Source organism: Vulpes vulpes, chromosome 13, assembly GCF_048418805.1.
Source record: "Vulpes vulpes isolate BD-2025 chromosome 13, VulVul3, whole genome shotgun sequence".
Taxonomy (NCBI): Eukaryota; Metazoa; Chordata; class Mammalia; order Carnivora; family Canidae; genus Vulpes; species Vulpes vulpes.
In genome coordinates this window covers 148,258,133-148,274,090 of record NC_132792.1, presented here as the reverse complement: position 1 = coordinate 148,274,090, position 15,958 = coordinate 148,258,133, and the positions used below count along the sequence as shown (strand labels likewise).

Sequence of the window (15,958 nt, the reverse complement as noted above, 5' to 3'; positions counted from 1 at the left end):
AAATGAGAGGATGTAGGCTTTTGTGTCTCAAGTTAAGAGAGGGATGTAGACAACTCCATGCCCTGGTGACCAGAGAAGATGGGAATTTAGGGTTTAGGTTAGGAGGCCAGAAAGCTGTTTCCCTAAAGTGGAAGGATGGATGGAATTGCTACCTGGGTGCCTGTGGAGTTCTGAGTACCAGGAATGTAGTGTCAAAGGCAGAAGCAAAGATGTCTGCAACCAAGCTTTTCATAGTAGCAGAGATGCCCCAGAAGAGCTTACCTGCTTTTAGTAGCCTTTAGTGTTATAAGGAGAAAGAACCTAATACAAAAGAGTAATTGATGAGAGACCCAAGGTCCATCCACAAACCCTGGAGTTTTCAATCAACCTCAAGGAAAAGAGTGAGTATTTCCATAACGCAGATTACATATCTAGCCAGCTCTGGTGGGTGAGGACTGGGGCACATTATAGAAGGAAATGTCCTATTGCCTGATTCTTTCTTTTTTAAAGATTTATTATTTTTTTATTTTAGATGGAAAGAAAGAGAGAACACCCGGGGGGAGGGGCCGAGGGAGTGGGGGAGAGAGAATCCCAAGCAGACTCCTTGCTAAGCGTGGAGCCCAACTCAGGACTTGATCTCACAACCCTGATATCATGCCCTTAGCCAAAATCAAGAGTCGGATACCCAACTGACTGAGTCACCCAGGTGCCCCAGCCTATTGTTTGATTCTAAATGCTCTGGACCAATTTGTACAAGATAGACAAATGGATGATAGATTCGATAGGTAGATAGATAATAGGTAGACAGACAATAAGTAGATACTTGGGATTGGAGAGGAGACATCAAGGGTGTCTTTTATTTTTTACTGTGTAAACTTTCTATTATTGAGTTTTTACAAGCTTTATTGCTTTTATCATTTTAAAACAATTTTACAAAAGAAATTTTACTGTAAAAAATGATATAAATCAATAGCTCCAATTTGATGTACACATTTGTTTATTTAGCACATTTGAATTGAGCTCACCTTATGTGCCCAGCACTCAGCTGGATCCAGGGAGAAATGGACATGACCATTTATCCTCGAGGAACTCCTGGTCTCCAGAGAGCAAATGCACCAAAAGGGGAGTGCTTCAGTTACACTTGCTCCCTTGTCTGTAGGTAAAATTGCAAGCTTCCTGCTGGTTTGTTGTCCAGAGTGACCTGGCAGCAAGCGTGGCTTCCCCAAATCAGAACTTGAAGCCGTGCATCTCAGAGACCTAGAGTTTCACTGGAACTGTGTGCCGTGGCCCCAACATGGCCCGTGATAAACTGCTGTCTGGGAATTAGCCACGCAGCTTCTCAAACAGCTGCTGAGAGTTGTCTGAGAAGAGTCATTTCACTCTGGGGGCAGAAAGCCTCTGTGGTCACAGCTATGCTAAGCTTCAGGGCATTCTTCTCTTTCATTCCTTCAACAAACATTTGTTCTAGGCTTCATGAAAACAGTGATGAGTAAGACATAGTTCTTATACCCTGGTGGAGGCTATATTCTAGGGGGGGGGGGGGAGACAGTTATTCACAAAAACAAAGGAACCACATAGACTACAAAATTCTTTATTGGTGCATAAGTTTAGTAGTGTGAGGGCAAGGGTCATGGTGAAACAAGTGTCCCCAGGGCTGGGAAGGGAGAAGGCAGGCTTCCCTGAGGAAGTGGGTTGGCACTGACATCTAAAGGGTAAGCATCATGTCACCAAAGAGGAGGGAAAGCAGTTCTCGGTCCAGGGTTTGGCACCTGTAAAGGACCCCTATGTTTGGAGTAAATGAAGAGCATTTGAAAGAAGATGGTCCCTCTAAAGCCAGGAAACCAAAGGGAGGATGTTTCTAGAAGAGGTTGGTGCGAGGAGGAGAATGTTCTAACACTCTGGAGGAAGAAGCATACTAAGCTCTTTGCTTCACAGACAAAAGTAATTAATATTTAAGGAGAGAAGGAAAGAGATCCACATGCGACTCATCTGCTTTATCCCAGATTATGACATCTTCCCCTCAAAATGTCTTTTCTTAAGTGAATGGCGTCATTCATCCATCCACTGGACCAACATGAGAACCCACAAGTCACTCTGTCTTTCTTCTCTCATTTCCCACATCTGATCAACCATTATTTGGCTGTCAATTCATGCTCCTTAAATCACTCAAAGCCATTCACTCCTGTCCAGCCTCAGTACCCTAATTCAGGCCCCATCAACTCGCATCTCAGGTTCTACAATGGCAAGAAGTGAACAATGTTGAGATTGACCTTCCTATCTTCAGTCTTTCTACTCCAACACTAATTCATTCTCCTGCACTGTACTGAGTGATTTTTCTTAAGCATTAATCTGTCCCTCTATTTCACTCTAGAGTTTTGCCACTGCTCCAGAATCAAGTCCAAAGTCCTTAACGTGGTTTTGTAATACCCCTTATGATCTGTCCCCGGTTACTACTCTACCATTCTCCACCCAGCTATAATGAACTACTTCTTTTGCGCTGGTTCCTCTTCTTCAGATCTCATGGCCTTTCTTCATACAACAGATCTAAGTAAGTCATTAATCTTTCTGGATCACAGCTCTGGTATTTCCCAGATTAAGACTAATCTGCAGTTCCCTTTCACTTCAGTGTTGTATCTAATTCCCTTAGTCTGGCTGACAAGATCCCTACCTGTTCCTTCTGCCATATTTCGTAATACTTTTTCCCTTTCCTCTAAGTCTTGCCCTGTGCATCCCTCCTACAGCATTGAATTGCTCCTAGTTCCCAAGGCATACTCTGTTATTTCATGCCGCAGTACATTTGCATAGATGTTTCCTCTGCCTGAATGCTTTTCTTACTTACTTCCTGAACTCTTTGTTACTCCCTAAGACATTACCCAGAGCCTGAATATGGAAACCTAGAATATAATATTAATCCAAACTATCAATCATGAGTAAACACTCCAATATGCACTGATTCAAGAGCTTATTTTCCATGTGGTGTTTCTGAAATGTTTACCTGAGATGTATTCCAACAGAATTAAGGTGAAAATCCAAAGGAAAAAAAGAAAAGGAAGTAGGGAGGGAGGAAAAAATAAAACAAATCAGGAATTATATGGAAGATGGATTGAAAGCTGTGCAGCAGCCTTACACCATGGTTCATTCTAATTAGAACAGGAACCTGATAGTTCCAAGAAAGATGTCTTTAGAAGAACATGAAAGATTCTACACAATGGGCAGAACTAAGAAACCAGAAAATACATGTGAAAACATGATGATATTATGTGTTTCTTCTTGTAACAATAAGAAAGGGGAAGCAAAAAATAAATATCCTGCATCATATGCCCATTACCTAGATTTTCCACAACAAACTGAAAGCCTGAGAACTGTCTCTACAAACACTAATGATTCCCTGTTAAAAACCAGGAAGGAAAATTGCAAACAGTCATTACATATTTTTTTCTCGAAACAATAGTAATAATTTTTGCCACATCATAAACAAGAAGAACAAAATGCATGGAAATAAATGTGCTTCTGAAAACTGTGGGAATATGCAAACTGAAAGAAAATCCTAAATTTCTCTGGATTAGGAGACTCCAAGCCATCAGTGTTGTATCGTGCTTTGGAGGGCTATCATCCACCTGTGGGTTTCCCCAAGCACCATTAAGAATGACACCCTCTATTTTAGCCTCTCAGTGTTCTTTAGTCTTCAGAGATGGCTATTCTTTCTTCAAATTCTGTGTGTTTGGCAACATGTGGGCAAGCCCTAAGATTCCCATCCCTGGTGTACATGCAGGAGTGTACGCAGAACCTATAAATATGATGCACTATCACTCCCATAATTAGGTGACATTACACGGCAAGGATGAAGGCGTTTTAGAGACATAATTAAGGTTCCCCAAGCAGTGGATCAAAAGTGAAATTATCCTAAGTGTCCCTAGACAGATTAGGTGAGATCTTAAAAAGATTCTCCTGCTGGCCTTGAAATGCCTTGTTGTAAACAGTCTCTGGAGGGGGCCACATGGCAAGGATCCGATGGCAGCCTCTGGGAGCTGAAAATTGTCCCTGGTCACCAGCCAACAAGAAAATAAGACCTATATAGCTACATCCCCACTGACCTGAGAGCTTGGAGGAGACCCTCAAGCCTTACATAACATCACAAGCCCTAACCTTGATTTCAGCCTGGTGAGATGCCAAGCACAGGACCCTAACTAAACCCTACCAAGACTCACATGACACGCAGAAACCTGAGATAATAAATATGTGCTGCTAAATTTTTTTTCAACAAAAATGATTTATTCAGTGTATAACTAAATGTGATTTATTACCTATAAAGCGACAAGCATTATAAATAAATCAGATCCCAAATCATAAAACAATTCCAATCACAAAATATATAAATTAGTAGACATACATTTCATTAAGGCTGCTGGATACACTTGACTCAGCTGAAGTCTCAAACGGTAAGAAACATCCAAAAGCTCCAAAAATGTTTCTCTGACCTCTTCTTTCTTTAAGTAAAGGTTAAGTATTGATGGCTTTGTCTAAGCATCTAAATTTTTAGAGTGTCTTCCCAAGATTCTGATTCAACTCAGAGGATCATCGAGCTGGCGGTCTCTCTGACACGGTCTCCGGGTCACTAATGCTTTTTGATTTCAAGTGGATGAAGCTGTTTCAATACGGCTGTTATTGGCTTCAAGTTGGGGTACAATGACTTTTTAACTGGTTTCCAGAATTTTTCCTATTCCACCTTCTTGCTACCATCATCACAAGTAGTTCCTAACTTCACTGATTTGTTCAGCAAACTTGAATTAGTGTCTTCTGCGTGCTAGCTCTCGGCTAAGTTCTAGTAAATAGGAGGCTCAAGGAATCCAAAACTTAAACCCAAATATGTCTGATTCAAAAGCCCTCCTGCTGCCTGCCCTATGCCCCATTATTGCACATTGCACCACTGAATTTTTGTGAGCACTTGTTACCCAGCCTTAGAAAAGGAATACATACTGCAATGTCAATGGCAGTGTCCAGTAGGGGGTTGTGGGCATTGGATAAAGTTGCTCTTGTGAAGAACCCTGGAGCCTACAGCTCCTGGATCCTAGACCCAGGAGGCAGCAAGGATAACTCTTAGGGCAGCCCTGTCTGAGACACACTGGGAGTGCTATGTGTCTCTGAGGAGGGCTTGGTGTCCAGGCACTTGGACAGGAGATGGGCTAGGTTTCTGAGCACTTTGCAGAACTGAGCACTGGTGGGGGGGGAGGGGAGGCAGTATGGGGCAGGCGGGGGAAGAGTCCAAGCATGTAGCAGGATCTTGATATGTCACCAAACCCAGAAGGTAATGAATTGGGTGGAGGCTGGGAAAGAAAGAAACCACAATGAAAGAAAATTGCCCTCATACTTCGTGGGCATGAACTCTAGATAAGGTGGACCTGGGTTCAAATCCCTCCTCTCATTTCTTATTCTGTGCTTTGGAACAGGTTACCTGAACCTCAGTTTCTTCATCTCTAAAATAGTCCTTCAAATACTTCCAACACCAAGTTGGAAGAATTAAGAGACTATGTATAAATGCCCTCGTAAAAGCCAAGAGCACAGTAGACCCTCATCAAGTGGCAGTTATTACTATATGGTAATAAACAATTACAATATGTATCAGTTTGCTATGGCTGTGTGACAAATTGCCGCCCATTTAGTGGCTCAAAGCAATACATATTTATTATCTCATGGTTTCCATGGGCAGGAGTCTGGGCATGGGCTAGCTGCGTGCTGTCACTTTAATAGGGCAATTTACCCCAAAGCAGGACACACAAATCAGGCCCCTTTGGGAATAGTGAGCTATTTACGTGTCTTTTCCTCAGAAATAGTCAAGGGGATGGAAATACTTCCTTTGGAGATTCTGGTCCTCAGTGTAGGAGGGATGGTGGTTGCGGGAGTGGAGAGCAAAGACATGATTAGTCCTCATCAAAAACAGAGGAAAGACCAGAAACAGGGAACAGAGCCTGAGCGAGGGCCAGGCACCTCTTCCCCCTCAGCTCTCTGTTTAGAGCTGTGTGTCTTGCTATTTAACGGAGCTTTCTAATCAGAGCACCGATTCATCAGCAGATACATTATTTCTGCTCATCAGATTCACGGTTATTTGTATTTCTCATGGGTTAGCGTAGCCTCTTCCAGAGCTGGTTTCCTGACCCATGTGAGCATTCCCGAGTGGTCTATGTACCTTCTAAGGACTTGCATACCTTCCCTTTAAGGTTCTTCTTCTGGGCTCTGTGGAATGTGGAATACTCAGAGACAGGATCCATCAGCCTGGTTCCAAGCACCAGTGTCTCCAGAGTCATCACTGCAGTAACTACGGCGCTCACCACAGTGCTGAGCACGAAGGAGGCCTCCTAAATCCTGACCTAAATCCTAAATCCTGGTTAATCAGCCCACCTCCCAACGTGTCGCACACATTGCCTGAGCCACGGGCACCGACTTGCCAGCGCTCTGTACTTTGACGTTCACATAGTCATCCTTGAAGCTCACACCAACCCTGGGAGACTCTTGGAACAGGAACGCTTAGCTATTCCTCCTCACGGATGAGTTCCTAAATCCTACTAGTGATAAGATTCGAGTATAAACCTAGGACTTCTGACTCTTTCATCCAGCCGACCTTCTTGCCCACTCTGTTTTCTTTTATGAATCCGTGGTCCCTGCCTTCCGTTCTCCTTCTCACTCACAGCCATCTATCAATGTCTCACAGTTCAGTAAATTGATACTCAAACCACAGGTATCTTCTGAGTGTTGCAGAGATTGTGCATGGGAGGTGATCAGAGAAGTTTGCTTTTCCATCCCTCCTCTGCAATCAGGGCCGGCTTCCTAGGCATGAGACCAGTGCAGTCACACAGCGTCCCACTCTTAGGAGAGAGTCTCACGTGTGCTTGATTGCTCTGCAGTCACCCTCTTGAAATTCGTAATAATTTTTAAACAAGGGACCACACGTTTTCATTTTGGACTGAGCCCCACAAATTATATCACCAGTTCTGTGTGCAACAAAGATACGGTGAGCTTCCATATACATTTGCAAATTGGAGGGAGAATAGAAGTCCCTTTTCTTATTGGCCAATCAAACCCTGGGCATTTATTCTAAGTTAGTATTGTATCAGCTTTAGCCTCTATAAAACCAGGTTGAAAAAATAAATAAATAAAACAAGGTTGATTTCTCTGATCAGTAAAGCAATAACATCAACAAAAAAAGAAAAAGGTGTTTGTTTATTTTTTTGGTAGGAAGACACCTGAAAACTCTGTCTCTTCTTCCACTTGCATCCTGAACCCACCTATAACTGTACACCTTCCCTCCTGCAGCTCCCTCAAAATCTCCTCCAATACATCTTGGCACGCTCGTTCTCTCCCTCATCTCTTATGGCTCATCTGTGTTTGTTAAATATTATTTGGCACAAAGTAAGCTCTTCAAAACAAGAGACTTGGATTGCAGGGGACAGGCGGTGGGCTTTGGAGTCGAGTCATGCAAGAGGAGAGAGGCTGTACTGGCGCTGCCCTCACCTCCCTCCAGTTCCCTCCCCCACCCGCAGCCACCCTGGAGCCCCAGGCCAGCCACGACTGTGTGGAGAAAGATAAATAACAGAGCCATCAAGAGCTCTGGAGACGAGGCCTGATCACTTACCTATACCTGAAAGCTTGGATCCTGAAGGAGGCCAGAAAGGAGGCTGTTGAAACCACACTGTCCTCCTCCAAGCACATCTGTTTCTTGGCACCACACCCAGAACCTTCCACAGGAAACTCTGTCATGGCCATGATCTCCAAGTCACCGATCCTCCAAGTTTCTAGTCTGAAAAAGGAAAGTAACCATCTGAAGGGCATACCTCTGCAGCCAGGGGTGCCGCTGGCTTCATCTCACTTACTTTTGATACCACAGCATCTTTCTAGAACTGACAGGAAGAGAGACAATGGATTTCCAGTGGGGGTCTCCCAAGGTACAGGGTGAATTTTTTCTTTTTTTTTCTTTTTTAAGATTTTATTTATTTATTTATTTGAGAGAGAGCACAAGTCGGGGAACGGGGAAGAGGGAGAAGCAGACTCCTCACTGAGCAGGGATCCTGAAGTGGGGCTCGATCCCAGGACTCCAGGATCATGACCCCAACCGAAGGCAGATGCTGCACCAACTGAGCCACCCAGGTGCCCTGATTTCTCCTTTCAATGAAAGATACCCACCCCCTCCCACCCTCAGACCTCCACAGTGACGCTCGCATGCCTGTGAAGAGCGCTTTCTGTTTCTCAAGGCCCTTTCTGACCCAACATCCCATAGGATCTTCTCAGCACCTCTGGGAGATGAGTGGGGTAAACATCATCCCCATTTTACAGATGAGGTAGCCGGGTCTTGGTGCTCGCGCTGTGCCAGCAGCAACCTCAGGGCCCGTGTGGCCTCATCCTGGCTGCTGTTTCAAGAGTGAGCTCCCACTGCAAAGCGAGAACGATGAGTTTTTCCTCTCGGACCATGAGAGCATTAGCAATCGCTTCCTCTTTCTCCAGCTCCAGGCCTCGGGCTGCGTCCGGGGAGGCCGCGCCCCCGCGGGTCTACACCCGCTGCCTGGGCCCAGGTTGGCAAGATAAGGCAACTGGCCGAAGGGAGAGAGGAGTCTTGGAGGCTGGAGTGAAAGAGGCTGCAAAGGGAGGCAGGGCGGGGAGGAGCAGAGAGAGGCCCTGACTGAAAAGAAAGGGGGAAAATTATCCCAATTCTCGCACTGCTGGAAAATGGGAAAGTTATTGCTGCACAAAGACCCTCTCGAACCGCCTGCCTTCCAAAATTTCTACTGCACTCTCTGCAGTTACTTGTGTATGGCAGAAGCAGCATCTTTGTATTATATGAACAGTCTGCTTCATAATCAAATACCATCTGTCGCTACATCTGAACTTGTTTTCAACATCTGTGCGTTCTGGTCTTAACAAAGCTTTAAAAACTAATTCAAAAACTTTCACAGATCACTGACTAAATATGTACATTGACCATCTTTCCACGTTGGTTTGCAACGTTTCTTCTATAGGTGCCTCCCCCGGCCCGGGAGGAGTGAAGACGTCCGCACTTGGAGGCTTTATTAAGCTTATTTCCTAATGGCCTTGGGTAGCCAAGTGCAAGAGAGGGACACTTGCTTATGCGCCGAGAGGACCCATCATATTCTTTCTTGGTGCCAATACGGTCCCTTTCTGCCAATGAGAAACCTGTAAGTTGATCAGCTACCATACCCCAATTACTCAAAATGACACTACAGATAAAACGGCAACCAAGGGGAGAATCAACTGTATGGCTTCTACGCAGCTAAAGTGTGTTTGAACAAATGGTGAAGTAAAACCATGAGAGCTCTCGGGAGGATAAGGACGCTGTTACTTTGCACATGCTTCAGAAATGTGAAGTACATCTTTACAGAACTTTTTGCCAACCCCCTGGCAGATGTTGACCAGTTTTGCTTATGTATACATCGGTTGCAGAACACTAAAACAGAGATTGGAAATTTTAATTTAGTCAAGGCAGTTGGGCTAAAATGATGGCTTTTGTTGAAACCATTAAATAGAGCTGCCTAATGAAGTACAGTACGGGGCTGGCCAACGGCGCCCGGAGAGGAGGCTGCGGGCTCCGAGCGGGCCACGGGAAAGGCGGCGGCCGCGGGGTCTCGGGGCGCGGGCAGCCGGGCGTCTCCGCACGGCGAGAAGGGCTCCTGGGGCGCGGGGGGCGCAGAGACCAAGGGCGGTGGGCGCCCCGCGGGCAAAGGGGCGTCTGTCCACAACCCCGCGCCCCGAGGGGGGGCTCGTGGCGTTCGCGCCTGTGTGCGCGCGTGCGTGTGGGTGGGTGTGCACCGGCGTGTGTGTGTGCACGTGCGTGCGTGTGGGTGGGTGTGCACCTGCGTGTGTGTGTGCATGTGCGTGCGTGTGGGTGGGTGTGCACCTGCGTGTGTGTACGCGTGCGTGTGTGTGCGTGGGCACGTGTGCGTGTGGGTGGATGCACACCAGCGTGTGTGTGCGCACCCGCGTGTGTGTGCGCGCACGCGCATGGGTGTGTACACACGTGCATGTGTGTGGGTGTGCACCGGCGTGTGGGGTGTGTGTGTACCGGCGTGTGTATGTACGCGCACGTGCATGTGGGTGGGTGTGTGCGCGCACGCGGTGTGTGTGTGGGTGTACACCAGCGTGTGTGTGCGTGCGCGCACGTGCGTGTGGGTGGGTGTACACCGGCATGTGTGTGTGGGCGTGCACCGGCGTGTGTGTGCACGTGCGTGTGTGTGGTGGGTGTGTGCACGCACGCGGTGTGTGTGTGCGCGCACTGGCGTGTGTGTGGGTGTACACCAGCGTGTGTGTGCGCGCGCACGTGTGTGTGGGTGGGTGTGCACCTGCGTGGTTGTACGCGTGCGTGTGTGCGTGGGCACGTGTGCGTGTGGGTGGATGCACACCCGCGTGTGTGTGCGCACCCGCGTGTGTGTGCGCGCACGCGCGTGGGTGTGTACACACGTGCATGTGTGTGGGTGTGCACCGGCGAGTGGGGTGTGTGTGTACCGGCGTGTGTATGTGCGCGCACGTGCGTGTGGGTGGGTGTGTGCGCACACGTGCGTGTGGGCGTGCACCAGCGTGTGTGTGCACATGCGTGGGGGGGGTGTGCACCAGCATATGTGTGCGCGCGCGTCCGTGCGTGCGGGTGGGTGTGCACCGGCGTGTGTGTGTGCGTGCGCACGTGTGCATGTGTGCGCTGGGGCAAGCGAAGGGGCTCTTTTGGGGATGTTCCCTTGTAAGTTGCAGCTGCCCGCCGCCAGCGCCCGGGGGAAGTGTAGTGCAGTGAGCAGGTGCACGGCCCCTTGAAGGTGGTCTGCGTGAGCCTGCTCGGCAGAGAGGGGAGGGCAGTGGCCGGCTGAAAGGCCGGGGAGCTCGTGGGAGGGGTGGGAGGCTGCCGGGTTAATGAGTCTGGTGATTGATTCTGCTGCTTCAGTACACTTGCCCTTCCCACGGCTGCTTGACGGCAAGTGGCCATTAGGTGTGCCCGGGCTAGTCTTCCTTCCCCACTCGGGGTCAGCGAGGCAAAGCAAAGATAACCTCCGTATTGAGAGAACCCACTTCAGTGCCATGGCGCTGACTGATAATTATTTTGAAGACTGGGCGTGCACTTCTTGCACAGAGATGGATTTATTAAAGAGCACTAGACTTTCTGCATATTTTCAATTGTTCTATCTTAGTGAGAATTTTTGCCATGTGACCATTTAATCCTTTCATCAGCATGAATGTTTTTAAAAGATGCAAACAATGCTCTATCTTGGTGAGAGCGACTATCATGATTAAGGTGTGATTCTCTGCAGCGTGTAAATAAGGGAACCCGTGTTCCGTAAATGTCTATTCCTGGCCAGGTATTATAGGAAATAGAGATTCTGTCCTTGTTCATCTCGTAGGGAAAAACATGAAACAACAGTTGATTTCTATCATGAAACTTTTATTTTGAAAACCAGCAAGGAAGGGGCACTTGGGTGGCTCAGTGGTTGAGCGTCTGCCTTTGGCTCAGCACGTGATCCTGGGGTCCTGGGATCGAGTCCTGAGGAAGCCTGCTTCTCTCTCTGCCTGTGTCTCTGTCTCTCTCTGTATCTCTCATGAATAAATAAATAAATAAAATCTTTAAAAAAAAAAAAAAGAAAGAAAAAGAAAACCACCAAGGAATTAGTGAATTCTTGTTTGAAATGATTATCTAAGATTAAGTGGATGTTGGTGTATTATTTTCAAGCTGACTCACATGTATAGACATGACCTAAGTACAAAACACACACACACACACACACACAACCATGTTATTGCTGTTTAGTGTTTGGGATGTGTATACATATATTGTGTTGTTTGATTTTTATCAGGGTGGGGGACCAGACTCCTATTTCTTCAAGTGAACCCAGTGAAAGCTCAGAATTAAACCTTAAACATTCCATGTTCCAGAACATATTCCCAACCTTTCAGGGATGAGGGATGATTTCCCTCTTTCCCCCACCCCCAGCATCCTGTAACATTAATTCTTTACACAGATGATGCTTAATGGACACAGGCAATCACTGACCCAAAGTTGGCAACCACTGCTCCAGGATTATGAGAGTTCTAACATTCACTTTTAGCTCCAATTGCTGCAGATCTTTCATAATTACAGAGCTATATTAACCCCGCCCAGTGAAATATGCAGAAGTCAATTGTATTTGGTTAAGAAATCTGCATGTTCCATTCAAGTAAATATTGAAAATAAATCTGGGTTGTTTTGTTTTTTTTTAAAGTATTTACCGACAGCCTGGGGAAAACAACCAAGAGAGTTCTAAATGGGACAGGAAAACCAGATTGGAATTAGATATTTTCTAAAATATTTAAAGTCTAGCTCTCAAAAATGGATTCTTTCCCCCATGTGGGTGGTGGAAATTTGTCTATAACACTTTGCCTGACTGCTTCTGTTCAAAATTCGGATTTACCTTCAAGTGGACAAATTTCCAGGAGATAGAGAGGGAAGGATAAAGGAGAATTCCAGTTAGATGCTGCATCATTGCTCTATCTACTAAAGAAAGAAGAGCAGATACAATTTTGAAAGCCAAATTATTTGGAGGGGAGTGAGAAGAAAAAGCAGGACTTGGTTGACACTGATGATCCCCCTGATGTACAGTTTCCAGTTCATTTCTTTTTCCTAGGATGTAGTGTCAGTAAATGCCACTGCTCTTAAGGGTTTGCCAGTATTTCCGTGAGAAGTCTCCATCCTTTCTGCTGGGGGTTTGCTATAACTTGGCAATTTGTGAGCACACTGGGCTGAAGCATGGTATACACATTGTCAGTCCAGATGCAGTTTTCTGTTGCAGTTACCAAAAATGAAATCAAAGAAGCTGCTTGGGATTTTAGTTTATGGGGACATTAGTGAAAGAATATTTGTACTGCTGTTTCCTTGCTGCGCACTTCCACACCTTGATTTCATTCGTCTTTATTTCAGGTTATTTTCATCTCAGAAAAACTCAAGTTTAGACACACACATGCACGCATGCATAAAAATCGAGGTAGGCTTCTTTATAGGATTCATCTCTGTTATGGACAAACATGGTTTTGATATGGTTGTGACTGGTAGAAGCTGAAGGGAGAACATGTCCCCTCTTCCCAGGCATGAGATCTTTGGTTTTCCCTCAGCAGATCTCTCCCGATCACTGAGCTCTTTCCCCCGAGTTTCTTGGGGTTCTCCGAGTGCCCTACATTTTAGTATGCATTGGCTAGCATACTAACTGGTGAGTAGGGACTCCATCTCTGCAAACCACTGTGTCTCAGGCAACGTCACCCCCCTGGCCACATCAATGTACAGCCGCAGCAATCGCTCTTGACCGAATAGTCACATTGAACAATTGGTTCACCTCTTGCACTGTTGGTGGGAATGTGAACGGGTGTAGCCACTCTGGAAAACTGTGTGGAGGTTCCTCAGAGTTAAAAATAGAGCTACCCTACGACCCAGCAATTGCACCACTGGGGATTTACCCTAAAGATACAGATGCAGTGAAATGCCAGGACACCTGCACCCCAATGTTCATAGCAGCAGTGTCCACAATAGCCAAACTGGAAAGAGCCTCGGTGTCCATCGAAAGATGAATGGATAAAGAGGATGTGGTCTATGTAACAATGGAATATTACTCAGCCATTAGAAATGACAAATACCCACCATTTGCTTCGACGTGGATGGGACTGGAGGGTATTATGCTGAGTGAAGTAAGTCAATCGGAGAAGGACAAACATTATATGGTCTCATTCATTCAGGGAATATAAAAATAGTGAAAAAGTTTAAAGGGGAAAGGAGAGAAAATGAGTGGGAAATATCAGAGAGGGTCACAGAACATGAGAGACACCTAACTCTGGGAAACGAACAAGGGGTGGTGGAAAGGGAGGTGGGTGGGGAGATGGGGTGACTGGGTGACGGGCACCGAGGGGGGCACTTGACAGGTTGAGCCCTGGGTCTTATGCTATATGTTGGCAAATCGAACTCCAATAAAAAAAAAAAATACAAAAAAAAAAAAAAAAAGAACAATTGGTTCAACAGATCTTTCAATTGAATCAACCAAAGCGACCGATTCCTATGACTTTGTAGACTTGAGGACACACTGCTTAGCTTGTGCCAAATAAATGTGTAGTGAATGAAATAGGAAGGAAGAGGTCACTACTAGAGCCATCCACAGCTTAGTAAATTAGACTCGGGTTAGGAAAAGAACTTTTCATCGATTTCAATGAAGTAGACCATGTCATAGCAATGGAGTTGTTCTTTAATGATAAAGCTCCAGCTTTATTGCTAAGTCTGTTTTTCTCAAACCGAGGATGAGAAACTCCAGGCAAACAGAGAGGAGGTGCCTTCGGAGGGAGCCCAGCACATAGGCAGCACATAGCCTGGATGTGGCTGGATGAACTAAGGGCCCCAAGAAATGGACTGTGAAATTAGGCAGAGCTCGCTAACACCATGGCTCCTCCCAAGACGAGAGCTGTAATTTTCACAGATGGGTTGTCTGTGAGGGTCTCAATATTTAAATACTTATGGGAAAGGATCAGGTTCCAGCTCAAACCCCTGGAAACTCTTGTCAGTCTGGCCCCATGGGGACTCTTCCATCAGGGAGGTGTCCCATTCTTCCTTGTCTCACCATCTTCTACTTTCTCCATTCTATTCTTCAAAAAAAGGAAAAGAAAACAGAATTTAAAAAAAAGAAGAAAGAAAGAAAGAAGAAAGAAAGAAAGAAAGAAAGAAAGAAAGAAAGAAAGAAAGAGAAAGAAAGAAAAGGAGGCAGAGAGGGAAGAGAGAAAGAAAGGAAAAGAAAGAAAATTGGCAACTCTTGTGCATATCCAGAGACTTCCACTTTATCTCTGACCTCAAAGATGGCTTCTCCAATCACCTTGTTCTCCAGGCTGAAAGGCATCTGAGGAGTCGCAGAAAGGGAAAAACCTTGGCATTGCTGACAAGACACACTGCAGCATCTGGGGTGTTCCTCGGAGACCTGTGGCCAGGCTAACCTGGCCTCACTTTGCTGAGCTTGCAAAACCTAGAAGATGAGGTCACATTTGGCCGTGACTATAAATAGACATCAGTGACAACTAAAACCAAAAGGGAGCTTTGCCCCTGATTCACAGGCTGACATCTCTGAACAAAGAAACTGGGCATCCATCATTATCGAGAAATCTCAAGAAAAGCAAAGCACACTGGAAAGTAATTGTTGTGTCTTCCCTTTTTTTTTTTTTTTTTTTGCTTCCCTTGAAGTTCTTTGATCTCAGAAAGATATCCCTTGAGTTCCAGTATCAAGATGAGAGAGGATTCTGAGGAATTCCCTGTTGCCTGGGATTCCCGAAGAGAAAGTACCTGGCAATTTTCTTACACCTCCAAGCTGTATCGTGGCTTTATCACAGGAGCAACCTGAGATAGTACATGATCTATTCTCAGTGACACCTGACACGGTAGCCTCCATCCCCACTACGGCCCTCAGAGTTACTTATAGCAAATGTGGCTGCATATCTTCCACGAGCCCATCCTTGGCTAACCACTCAGCGGGGCTGAACCCACAGTAAAATAGCCTCCCTGGCTCCCAACACCACCTATAAGAATCAGGATCCCACCACCTGCAGTACCTGTTCAGAGACAACTAAGCAGAGGTATTTGTCTTCCAAATCACAAAGAGAATGTGCGTGGAGAGCCAAGCTTCTTCCATTTTATGGAGTGGCAGGACCGGCTGCCTGGGAGTCGTCCTTCCATTTCCCCCAAAGCACAAGCTGCTGCTGCTGCTGCTCCCCTAGACTCTGAACCCCCCTTCACCTGAACAGCAGTGTCAGCCCGCACTGGTGAGAAAAAGGAGCCCGATTTCTAACACTAATAACAGTATCCGAGCAAAGTCTGTTCAATCAGAAAATGCAAGTATAACTCTAAAAAAACTGCCATCTGGACTAGGGAAACATGTCATCTTTCAGACTATGCATAGCATCAGTGTTTTTCTTTGCACAAATTTAGCACTCTGCCCCCTCC

The 15,958-nt window shown here is 46.1% G+C and overlaps 1 long non-coding RNA gene across 1 annotated transcript; it reads left to right on the top strand.

Moving 5' to 3' along the window:
* Positions 1-2,414: 2,414 nt before the first annotated feature.
* On the top strand, positions 2,415-7,136 carry LOC140595088 (uncharacterized). Its single transcript, XR_011996473.1, has 2 exons — positions 2,415-2,527; positions 6,195-7,136. It is a non-coding gene; the product is annotated as an uncharacterized lncRNA (long non-coding RNA).
* The last annotated feature ends 8,822 nt before the right edge of the window (positions 7,137-15,958 follow it).